Genomic DNA, 16,191 nt, shown 5'->3' with positions numbered 1-16,191 from the left:
CTGCAGAGCGAGAGCGAAGTGCTCTAATAGGGTGATATGGTACTACAAGGTCATTAAGATAAGATGGGGCCTGATTATTTAAGACCTTGTATGTGAGGAGCAGGATTTTGAATTCAATTCTGGATTTAACAGGAAGCCAATGAAGGGAAGCCAAAACAGGAGAAATATGCTCTCTCTTTCTAGTCCCTGTCAGGACTCTTGCTGCAGCATTTTGGATTAGCTGAAGGCTTTTCAGCGAGTTTTTGGACATCCTGATAATAATGAATTACAGTAGTCCAGCCTGGAAGTAATAAATGCATGAACTAGTTTTTCAGCGTCACTCTGAGACAGGATATTTCTAACTTTAGAGATGTTGCGCAAATGGAAGAAAGCAGTCTTACATATTTGTTTAATATGTGCGTTGAAGGACATGTCCTGGTCAAAAATGACTCCAAGGTTCCTCACAGCGTTACTGGAGGCCAAGGTAATGCCATCCAGAGTAAGAATCTGGTTAGATACCATATTTCTAAGATTTTCAGGGCCGAGTACAATAACCTCAGTTTTATCTGAATTAAGAAGCAGAAAGTTAGCGGCCATCCAGGTCTTTATGTCTTTAAGACATTCCTGCAGTTTAACTAATTGGTGTGTGTCATCTGGCTTCATGGACAGATAGAGCTGGGTGTCATCAGCATAGCAGTGAAAATGTATGCTATGTCTTCTAATGATACTGCCTAAGGGAAGCATGTATAATGTAAACAGAATTGGTCCTAGCACTGAACCCTGTGGAACTCCATAATTAACCTCAGTGTGTGAAGAGGACTCTCCATTTACATGCACAAACTGGAGTCTATTAGATAGATATGATACAAACCACTGCAGGCAGTACCTGTAATACCTACATGCATGTTCTAATCGCTCTAATAGGATATTATGGTCGACAGTATCGAATGCTGCACTAAGGTCTAGCAGGACAAGCACAGAGATGAGTCCACTGTCAGAGGCCATAAGAAGATCATTTGTAACCTTCACTAAAGCTGTTTCTGTGCTGTGCTGAGCTCTGAAACCTGACTGAAACTCTTCAAATAAACCATTCCTCTGCAGATGATCTGTTAGCTGTTTGACAACTACTCTTTCAAGGATTTTTGATATGAAAGGAAGGTTGGAGATTGGCCTATAAGTAGCTAAGACTGCTGGGTCTAGAGATGGCTTTTTGAGTAAAGGTTTAACTACAGCTAGCTTGAAGGCCTGTGGTACATAGCCGATCATTAGAGATAGGTTGATCATTTTTAAGATCGAAGAATTAATTAATGGCAGGACTTCTTTGAGCAGTTCAAAATGTAGATGTCAGTGTTTTTAAATAAATGATGTTATAAGTGACCAAGAGGTATACCATCATGCATCCATGTCTCAGGTTCAGGCCAGGGAGGGTAAAGTCTATTATCCAATCCTAAGAAGGACCCCAAACCCACAAAAGAAGTTAATTCTGGTGAGGTTCCCATTCCAGCGGCTCCTGCTGAACCTATAGTTTTCCATAGGATAACACTCAATGCAAAGGAACATCAGGCCTTTGCTTCGAATAGCTCATCATACTTCTGCTGCTGAACCACTGATGCCAGTTCAGAATGCTTTAAACAGTGCTGGAACTGCAGAAGAACCAGCGAGTCCAGGAAAAGACTTTGATGTGGTCACACCAGCCTGTGTAAAAGACATCAGGGTCACCACAGTACAAAACACTGCTGTGGCTCTATATTCACAATCTCTATTTGGCCTGTCTGTTGGACCATTTATCAATATTACAGAGTTTTCCAAAGACCGTCAAACCAAGAGAAAACAAAAAATGACTTCTAAAAATGTCTCAAAACTTATCAGGCTCACAGATACTAATGTATTATATTTAAGAAATAGCTAAATACATTCTAAATAAAAATATCAGTTAAATTTTGATCACAGCAAATACGAGAATATTTAACCTCAAGTACAGACAGCACATTCAGATTGAGCTGTTGTACTAAGTAAAATTACAGAAATGCAAAACCTAAAGTAAAGGTAGTAGTTGTGCAGGGAAGCATCCCGTTCTTCAGGATGACTTCTCATCTTATAGGATTTTAAATCCCTGTTAAACAATCATGGGAGACGGCTTGCTCCTCCATGAGCTCGAATCTGGAGGTTTCTTCCTACTAAGCCAATTCTTCCTTCCCATTGTCACCAAGTGCTTGCTCGTGGAGGGCTTTCTAATTGTTGGGGTTTTTCTAACATTGTGGGGTCTTTACCCTATAAAGCACCTTGAGATGATTGTTTCTCTGAATTGGAATTGTAAATGCAAACTGGGATTTGAAATGTCCCAGAGCAATCTGTAGTTTCAGGGTTTCAGGGTTACTAATTGCTGCATTTTGCCTGGACCTAACAAGTGTGCTTAAAAACATATTCTGACAAATGTTTGTTTCTGCAAGCCGGACTCAGTTGAAGCTGTGGTGAGGTGGTGTTCTGTTGGATTAAGATCAGGTGATTGTAGTGTCCATTTGACTGGCGTTGTTGTTGTCATGCTCAAGAACCCAGTTTGAGATGATGCGATGGCACCACAGTGATGACAACTCGTTATTTCAACAAACTGTAAAACCAAAGATGGATGGAGCTCCCGGGTCTGAAAAGTGAAGTTAATCTCTTCCTGGAAGGCCAGCAGGGGGCGACTGTTCTGCTTCACTTGACTCTTTGGCTCTGTAAACACTTTCCTGATCAGTTCATGGCCTCAGTTGCTCCTTTCGAGTCTGTTTGTAGGTAGCCTGGTTCCTATTAGTTGCAGAAAAGGCTGATAACGCTCTGCCTCACCAACCTCCCGGATCTGTTTTTATCTTCAGTTTTGTAGGCAGTGCTGAAACACCAGTCTAAGTCCACCTTTTTCCCTTTTACCCATCAAAGTGTTTGAAAGAACACCAAACAGCCCTAAAACCTCGTCTGATGTTATTAAATCAACACGAAGCACTCGGGATGGCCTTGACTCACTGTTGAATTACAAAAAATAAATAGTAATGCAGTTTTTTTTTAAGCGTTCAAGCCTTTAATTTTGGCCTCTAAAGCACACATAGCATGGAAAATGAAAAGAACTGCCAAATCATGCAGATGGTTTAATCCCAGCCTCATAACATTGGATTTATTCCCCATTGAATTTAAGCCTTCGCTGCATTTGAAGATAAAACAGTCATTTGTCAAATGCCGCCAAAGAAAATTCTCGTCAAAACGGGAGCACATAATGACCGTGTCCTGCTGTCTGTCTGCTTATATGTGGCAGAGTGATTAATTGATTGTTATAGGCTAACAAACAAACAACACTGATTACATTAACTGACCACAGTTTTGTCTTTTAGTACAGGCTCTAACAGAGTGCTGAAGTGATTAGTAGTTGGGCTGCTCAGCTGCTGAATTAGTAATGTTAATGGGAGTAATGAGACACGGAAACGCACGCTGAGTCGGTGCACGAGCAGAGTCGCTCTTTGTGTGTTAATTGTCGTCTTTCTTGCCGTTCCGCTTTTGCTTTTCTTGCACCGGGAACAAACAGAAAAGCCCGCATTTGACAGTGAAACCTGCCATTTTCGGTCCCTTCAAACAAACCTCCAGGGCTCGTTTTGAGGTTTAGCTCCGGCTGCCCTCACAACACAGCTTCAGCGGCTCATTTGTGGGTGGAACATAAATCGAGTTCTTGATAATTAACCAGCACCCTCGGAGCAGACGCAGCGTTTTCACCAAGTATTACCTTCTAATTTTAGCGTGGAAGACAATGGGGAAATTCAGCGGGAGGACGTCAGTGAAAATTCAACCATCTGGACATTCTCGCATACTGGTGGGAGGGTGATGATTTATTTTCAGCAACCTCTCGAGCTGAATAAGAGACGCCTACCGCTTGAAAATCCGCAGAGAGGAAGAGATATGAGAGCGGCTTTTGTGAGCAACAAATCCCTGAATTAAGAGCCATCTGAAAGGAAAACACCATCCAAGCTCTTAATTACAAGTCAAAGAAGAGGAACACACTGTATATAGCTGCCCACGGGCAAAGGTCCCACACATACCTTTTTTTAAATCACTTTGATTGTTTCGGCAGCTCAGAAAGCAGATTAAAAGTTAATGGATGATTAAGGTTTCCCTTTCATCTTATGCTCCTTCATGATCTACCGCTGAAGCGCATGTGGCTAAATAAAGATATCAGGGAGAAAACCATCAGTCATGACAGTCACTTCTTATATGACAGATGTAGAGGTGAACCGTCCCTCTTCACGTTAGGAGGCACGCCCGATTCATCGCTGCTGCTTTATTGCTTCTGATCCTCTAGATGGCAATATTACCTTTGGCTTTGAATGCCAGCAGGGGCAGCTCAGCAGCACAAACATATCCAGCGTCGTTTTATTCGATTTTAGAGGAATTACATGTATTCGGGGGGAGAAAAAGCAAACAAGATGCAGTGTTGAATAACCTTGAGAAAAGGACACAGGTTTTCACGGCATAAATCCGAGGAGTATTTCTGCACACTTTCTGATCTTCAGTCCAAAGCAATCACACACACAAACACACACATGTGTGAGCTCGTACTGCCACAAACTTTGGACTCGATCCATCTAATTAACAGATTCAGATAACCGTCGGACGGCGGGGGCTCGGAGACATTCCCGGAAATGCCAAGGCACTTGGTAATTTGAGCGGCGGAGTTGATCAAAAAGGCCTTCGCGCAGCAGCATGTGGTGCACTTATACCCATATGAGTATTAATGCAAATGATGCCCGGGAAATTGTGCAGGAAAGTGGCATGATTATAAGCCATTGAAAGTCCATTGTCATTTCTGTCTGAGAGGTCTCTCTTGAAAAATCAGGAGCTGATGGAAACCCCTCTAAGTACCTGAGATAGAGCCGGAGGGGGAAAATGAGTGGGCCCGGGCTGCCATTATACCATGGTAGCGCAATTATATCCGGTGATTGGCAGGAGCATAAATTAGCCCCTGTCTTCATAGTGTGGTTTTCTTTGTGTTCCCAACCCTTGCTAAGGTATTTTTTCTTTCACAAAAATATCTGTAGTGCTCTCTTCAGCCAGCTGTTCTCAGTGAAAAACAAGACATTATTTTAGAGTTTTCCTTTGTAATTATTCCCCTTACTACCCTAGTTTATCTCTCAGCCGGATGCAAATGCATCCTCTCGTGGCCTGAACACCAGAGATTTGTGTTTGTGGCGGGAACCGCACAGCACCAGCTGTCCTTTAAAAAGGGAGGCTAAAAGAAGAAGAAAAACAGTTGATGTGAAATGTCTTCCTCCCTACTCGTTCCCAATCATCAATAATTCACCCGCTTCGACATTTGAACTAATTATGGTGCACCAATGGCCTATTTGAGCAGGGTCCTGTCAGATGAAAGCTTCTAGGTCCTTCCTGTCAGCAGCGGACGTAGCAGAATGAGGCGACAGCAGTGGAGGCTGAAGCCATTAAAATGAATGGAGAGCTCCTCTAACAATCATACAGCCCTGACACACACACATACACACAGTTACAAGTGTACCACACACACACACACACACACAAATAAAAGAGGGGAAAACTGAATTGCTACCTCATGCAAACACACAATCACACAGACATGCATAAACATTACGTGCTACAGCAGCTCACACACACACGAACACACAGAGAGTGACGTTCCCGCCACCTGTGTGGGTTGTTTGGCCTCCTCATCCAGACCTCTCTGGTTTTAATTAGCCTGCTGCTGAAGTGTTTTCCTTTTTATATTCTCTGAAGGGCGATGATAACGGCTACAGCCGAGATGGAGGCTCTCCGCTGGTTTGTTTCATTAGGGAGAGCATAATGACCCTGCAATCACAACACCAAGAAAATACCTACCCTAATAAATATTTTCCTCCTAATGGTTCAGTTTATACTCTGTTGTGACTTTGTCATCAGCGCCACAGCAGTGGAAGGAATTAATAATGCTAATGATAATAATCACATGCAATTCCTTGTTTTGTCTTTCATTTGAGTCAAATTGAATTAATCCAATGCTAAAAATGTAACAAGAATATTAATGCCAAATATCACTGAGGTCTTTGAGTGGAGTGTTACGATGTAAGTTAAAAGGAAAGTTTTAAGTGTATTTTTCCTGAGAAGATCAATTCCACAATTGCAAATCTAGGCTTACTAAATATTTTGATTAGCTTAGGTTAGCTTAGTTTAGCACAGCGTAGCTTGGAAGCAGGGAAAACAGGATGTCCCCACAAAAAATCACTTATTTGCTTCCCTGAAGTGCAATAATTGACACAGTGTAACTTATTCACGTTATGTAAGACACCATTCACTAGATATTTTCCCCCTTTAGCTTTTACACTAGCCGAAATTATCACTTGACTTATTTTAGCTTAATATTTAGCGCACATGTGGAATCTTCTTTCTGCACAAGACGACGGATTTAAGTACTTCCAAAAATGTTTACTTTTCTTTTAAGAAGGAAACTCAAAAGGAGAACTATAAGGAAACTGAAAGAAGCATCAATGTTGACACCATCTACAGTAATAATGAAACACAAACATATTACAGATTTTTAAAAAAGAGAGAAAGAAGATACCATAACATAGACTGCATATAAGAGGTGGACCTGCCCGTCTGGGTGGAAGTGCCCTAAATGTGCATACTTTCTCATAACCAGCAGGGGGCAACTTTCTCAAAGCGTGTGATAAAAATGATACTTTTTTCACTTGATTTATAAAAACAACAACAACAACAACAACATTTTCCTAAAGTCTTTTTAGACTAAGTATGATTTTTTTTGTTTTCAAATTTTTATTCAGTTACATTCAGTTTTATTTATATAACACCAAATCACAACAACATTCGCCTGAAAGCACTAAGGTTAGTAAAGACGCTACAATAATACAGAGAAAACCCCAACAGTCAACCGGTCCCCTTGTGAGCAAGTACTTGGTGACAGTGGGAAGGAAAAACTCCTTCTGGCAAAACAGTCTATGTGAGGGGAAGTGCCACGGAAATACAGACCAGTAGTTATTTAGAGGTCATGAAGCCTCACTAAAAGGTATAAAAATTGTAAATATATATATATATATATATATATATATATATATATAAAAAAACACCCAGCACGCCCCCTGCGGGCGGTTTATCCTTCAAGCTCGGGTCCTCTACCAGAGGCCTGGGAGCTTGAGGGTCCTGCGCAGTATCTTAGCTGTTCCCAGGACTGCGCTCTTCTGGAAAGAGATCTCAGAGATTTATTCTCTGCAGTGGATTTATATATAATAATATATTATAATATATATATAAATATATATATTATATATTGAAAGGCTTATGATATATAATATATATATATATATATATATATATATATATATATATATTATATCTATAGTATATAAAGTATATAAAATACATCTTTATCTACAATGTAGATTGATGACCTTGTTTCAAATGCTAGAATAATTGAAGTTAGTCAGTTGCCATCAAATTATTGCAATTAATTCACATTTTAAGAACAGATCAGTGTTCAGTGTTATATGAATCACTCACAGGGATTCACAGAGAATTATCACGTTAACATGGTTTTCCTCAACTCTACACAGTGCTTAAGATTTTTAGTTAATTTTTGCTTTGTTTTGGGAGAATCTCACGCCTTTCTTCATTCTCAGCAGCTCAGTATAAAGGACAGAACCGGCTATAGAGCTGAACAGACCTAAAACTACTAAACTTAACTCCAAATAAACCATATTGTTGATTTGCTGTACAAGCTTTATAAGCCAATACTAGAGTTTGGTTTATATCTATAAAAACAGAGATCTGGACTTCTTGAACCAGATTACAGAGCTTGTTATTGAAAACAAGAAGGAACCTGGCTCCTTGCCTTATATTTGCTAACTAAGTTTTAAAGTGGGTAAAAAGAAAGGTTGTTAGAGGCTGCAGTAACCTCCAGGAAACATCCAGTTGATTAATTTTGTCCTCTTGTGCTGCTTGCTCTGGAAGAAGCTTCTCGGCAGAGCAAAGAGTTGTAATTTATCCCAAATACACAACACACACCAAAGAAGGAGACAGCCTTGTGCGACTAAATGAGCTTTGATGTCTATCTGAAGACTGGTTATACACTGCATCTATTGTTGCGCAAGCAGCCTGCAGAAGCACAAAGCTTTAGAACAGAAATACAGTGAGGTCAGAGCGTTCAGATTTTTGAGAATAATCAGTAAAATGTTACAATAAATTCCAAAGCTGCTTTGATGTTTCTTTGGGTGTATAAAGTCTAGACAAAACACAATTATATAAAAGCTGAAATAACTCATTAAAATGGGACACAGGCACAGGTATATTTTCTTCCATCTTTGTCTGCTCCTCTTAACCTTGCTGACTTTAATTTGCTGAGTTTATTGGCACATGTGGAGGGATGGTCAGTAAAAAAAACAAAACAAAACAACACAACAGCAAAGGAGAAGTCTGAGGACATCCTGTACTTAAACTGCTAGTTGGATCATCAGGTTTCTGTGGGAGATGCAGCGGGGTGTCATCGGCGTAGCAGCGAAACAAAACGTTATGGATTATGAGGCCGAGTGGGAGGATGAGGAGGAGGATGAGTTGGTTATTGAGAAGGCTGAATGGGAAAGGTAGGAGTCGAGGCTTTCCAAAGCTGGATTTAGGTCGACAGAGCATAGAAATCTGGTTTTCTGTGTTCGCAGCGGCAGGGCGAAGCAGTGGGGGTGCTGCCAAGGCTTTATTGATATTTTAAGGTGATGAAGCACAGATGAAAACAGTGATTCGGGTTTGGGGTTTTGAGAAGCAGCAACACTGTCTCGATTGTGTAAAAACTGCATAAATACAGTGCTACACATAATAAAAAAACGATATACCCTTACACCTGATGTGACAGACAAACACAGCAGGTATTACATTTTTTTTCTCTGCCTGCGATGCCTCAATGCTGTGTCAAATATTACAGCTCCGACACTGAGGTAATGAAGACAAAATATTGTTTTGCTGCCAAAACATCTGTAATTTTCGATCAACACGGCCTTAACAGCAGCAGTATGTGTTCCTGTGTGTGTGTGTCAGTGATTCATGCTTCTGAGTGTGTGTGTGCTTCTGTGGGTGCAACAAAGCTAATCCTCTTCGTGCGCCTGAGAGAAATAACGGAGAGATGCACCTGCTGCAGGGTAATTCCTCCAGTATGTGCTCACATCCTCTTATCTTCATTTTCTTTCTTTGAATCGGCTCCTTATTAATTTAACAAAGACTCACTCACTCATTTCCAGCTTCTGTGCTTTCACATAAGTGACACATTAAAGAACTTTGGAAGCATAAATGCCTGTTTGGACTCATTTACACACACGACATTTTAATAGTGCATTCATTTATTTTCTCAATTTCTCTGAATGTCTTTTGACTATTGTGTTCACCTCCTTTACTCTCCATCTGACTCCTTTCCTGTGTAGCTAACGCAAGCCACAAACAATATAAAAATTTAATCTGAAGTTTGCTAATCTATTAAGAAGCAGTGGCTCTGACAGTGGATATGGTGAAGAGAAACAGCAGGCAAATGTGAGCTGATACATGTATTTTATAATAACACTAATATATATTTGTACTGATCAACATGATTATGAGCTCAAGGAGTGACTCTTAGTTCAGGAACAGGAAACAAATCTCCTCAACACCTTTCTGATGACTGAATCTGGCAGGTTGCTAAGTTGCTTAGCATAAACGCTGACACAGTCTGTCTGAAACAATCCGCCCACCAGCGCTTCCAAACATCGCATTTGTCTCAATTGCACTACAACTAGACAAGTTGTGGTTTCGCAAGGGTTTCTGGACTACTGTTACTTCTTTGAGGCTCTACTGGTTACATAATTACCCATTATGAAATGTAATTTCTAGGAGGCTGGGCTGCTGTACCACCAGAGCCGTTCCATTAATCCCATTGTACAGAAACTGGCAGATGGTCCAGAGAGAATGGCAGCGAATGCAGACAAATGGCTAAAGAAATTTGTTTGCATCAGCTTCTAGACAATAAATAAGTGAAATTAAAAATGTAACGAAATAAGCCATTTAAAAACTATCTATCAAATTAAATAAAATTATACATAGGTGTCTTTAATTTTTTCTGGGGGAAAGCCAGTTCTTCAAAAGGCTAGCAATCTGCTAACTGATGTTGTTTAGTCCATTAAGGCTTTAGGGAAACTAAAAGCCTGCTGCTAGCAGTACCCGCTGGTACTGTTACAACCTTAATACTGACAGAAAGGTGTTCTACTAGAGCTGAAACAACTCCTACTATCAAAATCAGGACAAAAATATATATATTTTAGGGCTATCCTGTGACTATGGCTGTGTACCGAGCTCGGTACTTTTCAGAGTACTGACCTTATTATGTCAGTATGAGCAAGTATTGATTCGCAGTAGCTCAATCTGTGCCAAATTTCAGTATCAGAGCACATCTGGGTTAGAGGAAGCAAGAGAGCATAGCCATGTGACGCTTTCACCAAAGCATCAGCAGGTGATGTTAGCAGCTTGGTGTAATAGCGTTGTTTAACGTATAAGTTGAACCCAAAGATGATGATGATGAAACTTTTAGTGAGACATCGACAGCTTCATCATCATCTTCAGTTAAATTATCAGGCTGTTGGATAGGCTGTGGTCAGATAAAAGCTCTTTTACTATGATGGCTGCATTAAAAAAAAAGGCAAACAAATATTTAACCGTAACCAATTACAGTCGGACATAACTGTGACCCTGACGTCCACAATGTCTGCAACGTGAATTAATTATATTGAATTAATTATTATTTGAATTGATTGTACCAAAATGAGTGCTGAAAAGTACCAAACAAACGTACCATTGGGTACGGCTGCTGAATTCCAGGTACCAGTACTGGTTCTGGTTTTATTGTTAGTTCCAACATTAAAGACACCCAACGCAACTTGTGTACATCACCTACAAAACTGAAGGAAACCCAGAGACTGGGGGTTCCCCAAGTTCTCTGATAACAATCTTGGTTTGTAAATCATAGCAGTTGATAATTTGTCCCATAATTTGATTAAAATGCCCCAACAAAGCTTCAAAAGCCCAAAGTATAGAGGTTCAGTTCATTGACTGGAATTATCGGGGTTGAGGCCTAGCAGACGATTGGCTGGTTGTTATGAAAAGAGAAACTAAAGTATTTTACTCTAAACAGGCTTTTTAATTATGTGTATTTAGTTCTTTTATCATTGAGGCTGACATAAGTGACTTGCTTTTGGTGCAAGCCGTCATGTGGCCATTAAAGGAACTGTTTGGCACTTATGGCATCCGGCTTTATTTTCTTCAGTTTTTGTCAACGACGTCACTGCAGTTCTAATAGAAATTCTTGCTTTCTTTCTTTTGCACATTTTTTTCTTTTGTTACACACAGACATTTGATCACACTAAACTCCATCCAGTCACACTCAGTCACACATGTCAGACAGCGAACAGGATCAGCTGCTATCAGGCAGCGAACACCAGAGTTCCTGTTAGTCATTTGCTTCTAGCCTTGCTGTTACCTCTAATATACCAGATACGAATCTAGGACATCATGTGTTGAAAAATGACTTAAAAAATGAATTATCTGCTAGTGAGGACTTATATAAACACTGGCAAGGTGTTGACTCGATTTTTACACTCACAGGATTAGCACCGATGCTCGCGCCGCATCTTAAAACTGTCCAAGTTACTGAAAAAGCCCTCGCGTCTCCAGGTATATCTGAACACCTCACTCCTTTCATCCCGACTGGCAAACCTGGCCGCTATCACATAATTAAATAAGATTTATACCATCACATAGAATAATTCTGTGTGGGATGATGGCTAAGATTGCTATCCCCCCGCCGCCATTCCCACCCCTTTTTTTTTCTTCTTTTTTTTTTTTTTGCACCAGCCCACTCACACAGCAATTGGAAAAACTGGCATAACTGAACACACACACACACACAAAGTGGTGTGGGTGTGTAGATGTCCATGCTTGAGTGGCCAAATGCAACCCACTCAAACAGCCAATTGTGAAAGTAGTTATCAATAAATTTCTGCGGACATTTGTGATACAGGTATAATTGGTTTTGCAAGACTTGGAAGTCACGTTACGATATATGATGAAAGATTGATGACAGACCGGCTTCATTTACTCGTATTTTCAGCCACTGCTGATGAATTTATGCCCCAACTAATTTGAGCATAGTATTTGTGTGTTCCTTCATGAACCCTTCGCACTAAAGGAGGCAAACTCTTTGTGAGTTCCCCTAATACACCAACTGCTCATCATTGTACTAACAGGCGTACATTTACACAATGGAAATAACTGTGTTTGACCAAAAAAAGATCATTTCTCATTTTATTGGAGTTTTTTTTCTCACCACAAAGCGCTAAAACCTTTGCCAACGCCAAACAATTCTCAGACTAACACCCAAAGAAATCCTCCTAACACCTCAGACTCAAGTTAAACTTGCCACTTGGTCTCATCAAACTCATCCCAAACTTCTGAACTGAAGTGTGTACTGTGTGGCCTTTTTTTTTCCTGCTAGGATTATAATTAGGTCTATGAGGGGATAATCGTAGATCTGGATCAGCACCAAGGGCGAGTCCAAAACCAATGTCTGTACCAACGTCAACCTAAAGATGCTCCTCCAGTTTTCAGACACCCCGATGAAAACATAACCTTTAAATGTGGGGGTCATTTTGCCGCTGAATGCCAATAAAATACACAATTTAAGCTGTGTTGTGAACACAAGTCAGGTAGTCCAGCTTCACTTATAGGAACCAGACTAACATATTCAAAGAGGCTGAAAATACAACCCCCCAAAAAATGTATTTAAGACATTTCTAACACTCAGTCCAAAAATCCACAAACTCTTCAACTAGGAACCTAAAAAAGGGACTAGATATAATCTTGTGAACTGAAAACAAGCAGGACAGACCTCCAACTGAATAGCGGCTCCATATATTTCCTGCAGCCTGCTCAGATTTGCTATCACATGATATTGTTGACCGCGTAGGAGTGTGGACGAATATCAAGTTAACCTGAAAAAAAAACCTAGTCACAATGTTTTCAGCTCTGGACCTGCGATAAGGCCATTTCGCAGATCCCTTCTCCGACTCCGTATTGCTTCTTCATTGATGTGTGACAAGATATCCGGTGCTGTTCAGCTGCTCACGCCGTGTGTTCAGGTATTATGGGATGTTGTACCGACAGAGCAGAGGGCTGATGGAAGACGGTCGCAATCGCCCTCTCCTCATTAGATGCAGGGCTGACTGTGCTCATTAGGCCGGCGGCAGCACGATGGGGATCTATTCTCCTGAGGTGACCAGAGGTGCTTACGCAGACCTTCCAAGTCTCAGTAATGATGCCCCAGACCTGTCACTCTTGTCACAAGACTGACATGACCTTTTTCTTGCTCATGCGCTGTTCCAAAAAAAAAAAAAGAGAGAGAGATCCTAATTTTACAGGATGAGGCAAGAGAAGTCCTGTTTTGCCCCCCTTTAAATTTGGAAATGAACCCAGCTTTGCATCACTGTGCTCTGTGTAAACGTCTCTGCAGCCGGTTCACTTTTCACAAGTGCCGACAGAGATGATTTCCTGTGAATTTATTGTCAATTTAAGTGATTGCAATTCAGGTTTTAATCTCGGCACAATAGCCAGACCTTGCCATTAAGACCTATGAAATAGAGGCACGCTGAGCAGCGACAGAGCGGCTGAATAGATGTCTGGAAGCAATCTGTGAAAGATGGCTGATCAATGGCCGCCAAACGAAATGGGAGATGAAAAGATGTCTTTTAAGGCTTCATGAAAAGGGAACTTGTTGGAGGGCGTTTTGTTCGGCTTTCCATTTTCAATCTCAATCTTCTGAACGCAGCTTTACATGAAAGGGGAAAATAGCAATACTGTAGCCTCCTGCGGCTTTCTACCCCCTGTGTCAAGTGCTGCCAGGACAGCATGTGACATCTTAATGTATGAAATGCATGTTTTTTAATGACTCAAACACTTTTTTAAACAAGGATTTTATGCATTCGGGGAATATATTTCATTGGGTATTCAAGAGGTTAAACATCCTGCTTAATCTCTTAGCATCTGATCACCAACCACTTAGAGCAGGGGTGGCAAACATAAGGTCCGGGGGCCAGTTTCGGCCCAGCTTTTTTACAGCTTTTCCTACTGAGAAAGACCTCCCACACTGCCATTCATGCTACACCAAAGCAATTATTAGTTATAATTATTAGATAAACAAAATTAAAACACAGCAAAATTCTTGTTTTTTCAGTATCACCCAGATTTATATCTTTGCTTTTTTTTTAACCATGAACATTTTTTTAATGAATTAATGTGAATTAGTCTGGGCAGTGAGCAACTGTAACAATTTTATGAATATATATTTCTCTATTTGGGCTGGCATCGTGCAACATTTCTTTATCATGTAAAAAAGATGAGATATACTGTTGAACTTGCACTTCTGTTTTTTATTAATCTGGATTAAAAGTGTAGTTAAACATCTTTAAAATGACAGAAAGGGGAGTTTCGCTGGTTTGAGTGAGGGGTTACATTTGAGCTACGTGCTTATATGTTGTAGTTCAATTCAGTTTTCTAATTCAATTTTATTTATACAGCACCAACTCACAAAAACAGTCGCCTCAAGGTGCTGTTTATTGTAAGGTGGACCCTACAATACAGTGGTCCCTCATTTATCGCGGGAGTTACGTTCTAAAAATAACCAGCGATAAGTGAAATCCGCAAAGTAGCGAGGTTTTGTTTTTACAATTATTATAGATGTTTTAAGGCTGAAAAACCTCTCACTACACACTTTATACACTTTTCTCAGACAGGCGTGAACATTTTCACACTTTTCTCTCTTGTTTAAACAGGGAATGAAACCAAAGATCAAACCTTGTTTTCAGGTCCAGAACATGGAAATAGAGCAGCTGCCAGAGAATTCAACATTAATGAATCAATGGTACGGAAGAAGACGAAGCAAGAAGAATGAGTTGAGTAAAGTTTGACTTATCTGACTGTTTTGTTTCGCTTAATGCGCCTTATAATCTGAAATATACTGTAACTTCTACTTTAGCATGTCCAGAAGTCCAACTTCTTGTGCGATGGTTAGCATCTTCCTCTGCCTTTTGTGTGCTACTGCAGGTGCCTCTGATAGTGCAAAACATTTTGTCGACATTGTTGTGTTTGTTGGGGAGAAAACCTACAAACACACAGTACAGCACTTCAGAGTCACACTGTAGCGATCGAAGAGTTATGTAAATTTGACAAGCTGAACGCATTCTGTACCGGCACAGAGGAGATTTTGTTTGAAAGCAATTTATAAGTTATTATTATTATTATTATTATTATTATTATTATTATTATTTGACAATGGTCTACAGCCAATCAGGATGCAGAAAACAATACACTGGGGAAAAAAAAGCATGCAAAATTGCACAAAAAAATCCGCGAAACAGCGAGGGACCATAGAGAAAAACCCAGCAATCATATGATCCCCTATGAGCAAGCACTTCGGCGATAGTGGGAAGGAAAAACTCCCTTTTAACAGGAAGAAATCTCTGGCAGAACATAAAAAAAAACCCATAAATACATTATGGGGTAGATTTACTAGCATATGTGACGTAAACAGTGAACCTAATCCTAGTCAGGTCATGGCCAACCTGGTGGATGCTAAGAGGTAGAGCGCAGATTAAATTGCTGACACGGCTTGCTGAAAAGACGGAAGACTGTGTAACAGATCCTGAAATGTAGATGAGATTACATCAGTCCTAAATTGCATTAGATACAGATGCCTTGTAAAACAATGCGGTCAGATCCAGTCCTCGCTGGGGCCCTTCCAAACAAAGCCTGATTGTAATGGGCCACATGAAGCGCCAATTTAGCCCCACGCAAGCTCCAAACATACAAATGAGAGCCAACTACAGCCAAGACATACATTAATCCTAGCCCAGATTGGGGACTGTATGAATTATGCTAAGAACCTTATCTGTTATTTCCCCTGATCTCCCACTGGGTGAATTGATTGCGTTTTTGCTCTTAATCCGCAGCATGCCATGCATCTTGGGAGACAACCAGGGAGCCATCTTGAATAAATAGAATTTGGACTTGACAAAAGCCACCTCCAGCTGAGCAATGAGAAAGCATCCTTTTACCACTGCACATCTCCTACTATGCTGAATGACATTTGAAAATAGCCGGCTGAGGTTTACA

The sequence above is a fragment of the Haplochromis burtoni genome, unplaced genomic scaffold, assembly GCF_018398535.1.
Source record: "Haplochromis burtoni strain Fernald_Lab_line unplaced genomic scaffold, NCSU_Asbu1 Contig_139, whole genome shotgun sequence".
Classification (NCBI taxonomy): Eukaryota; Metazoa; Chordata; class Actinopteri; order Cichliformes; family Cichlidae; genus Haplochromis; species Haplochromis burtoni.
This window is presented reverse-complemented; position numbering follows the sequence as displayed.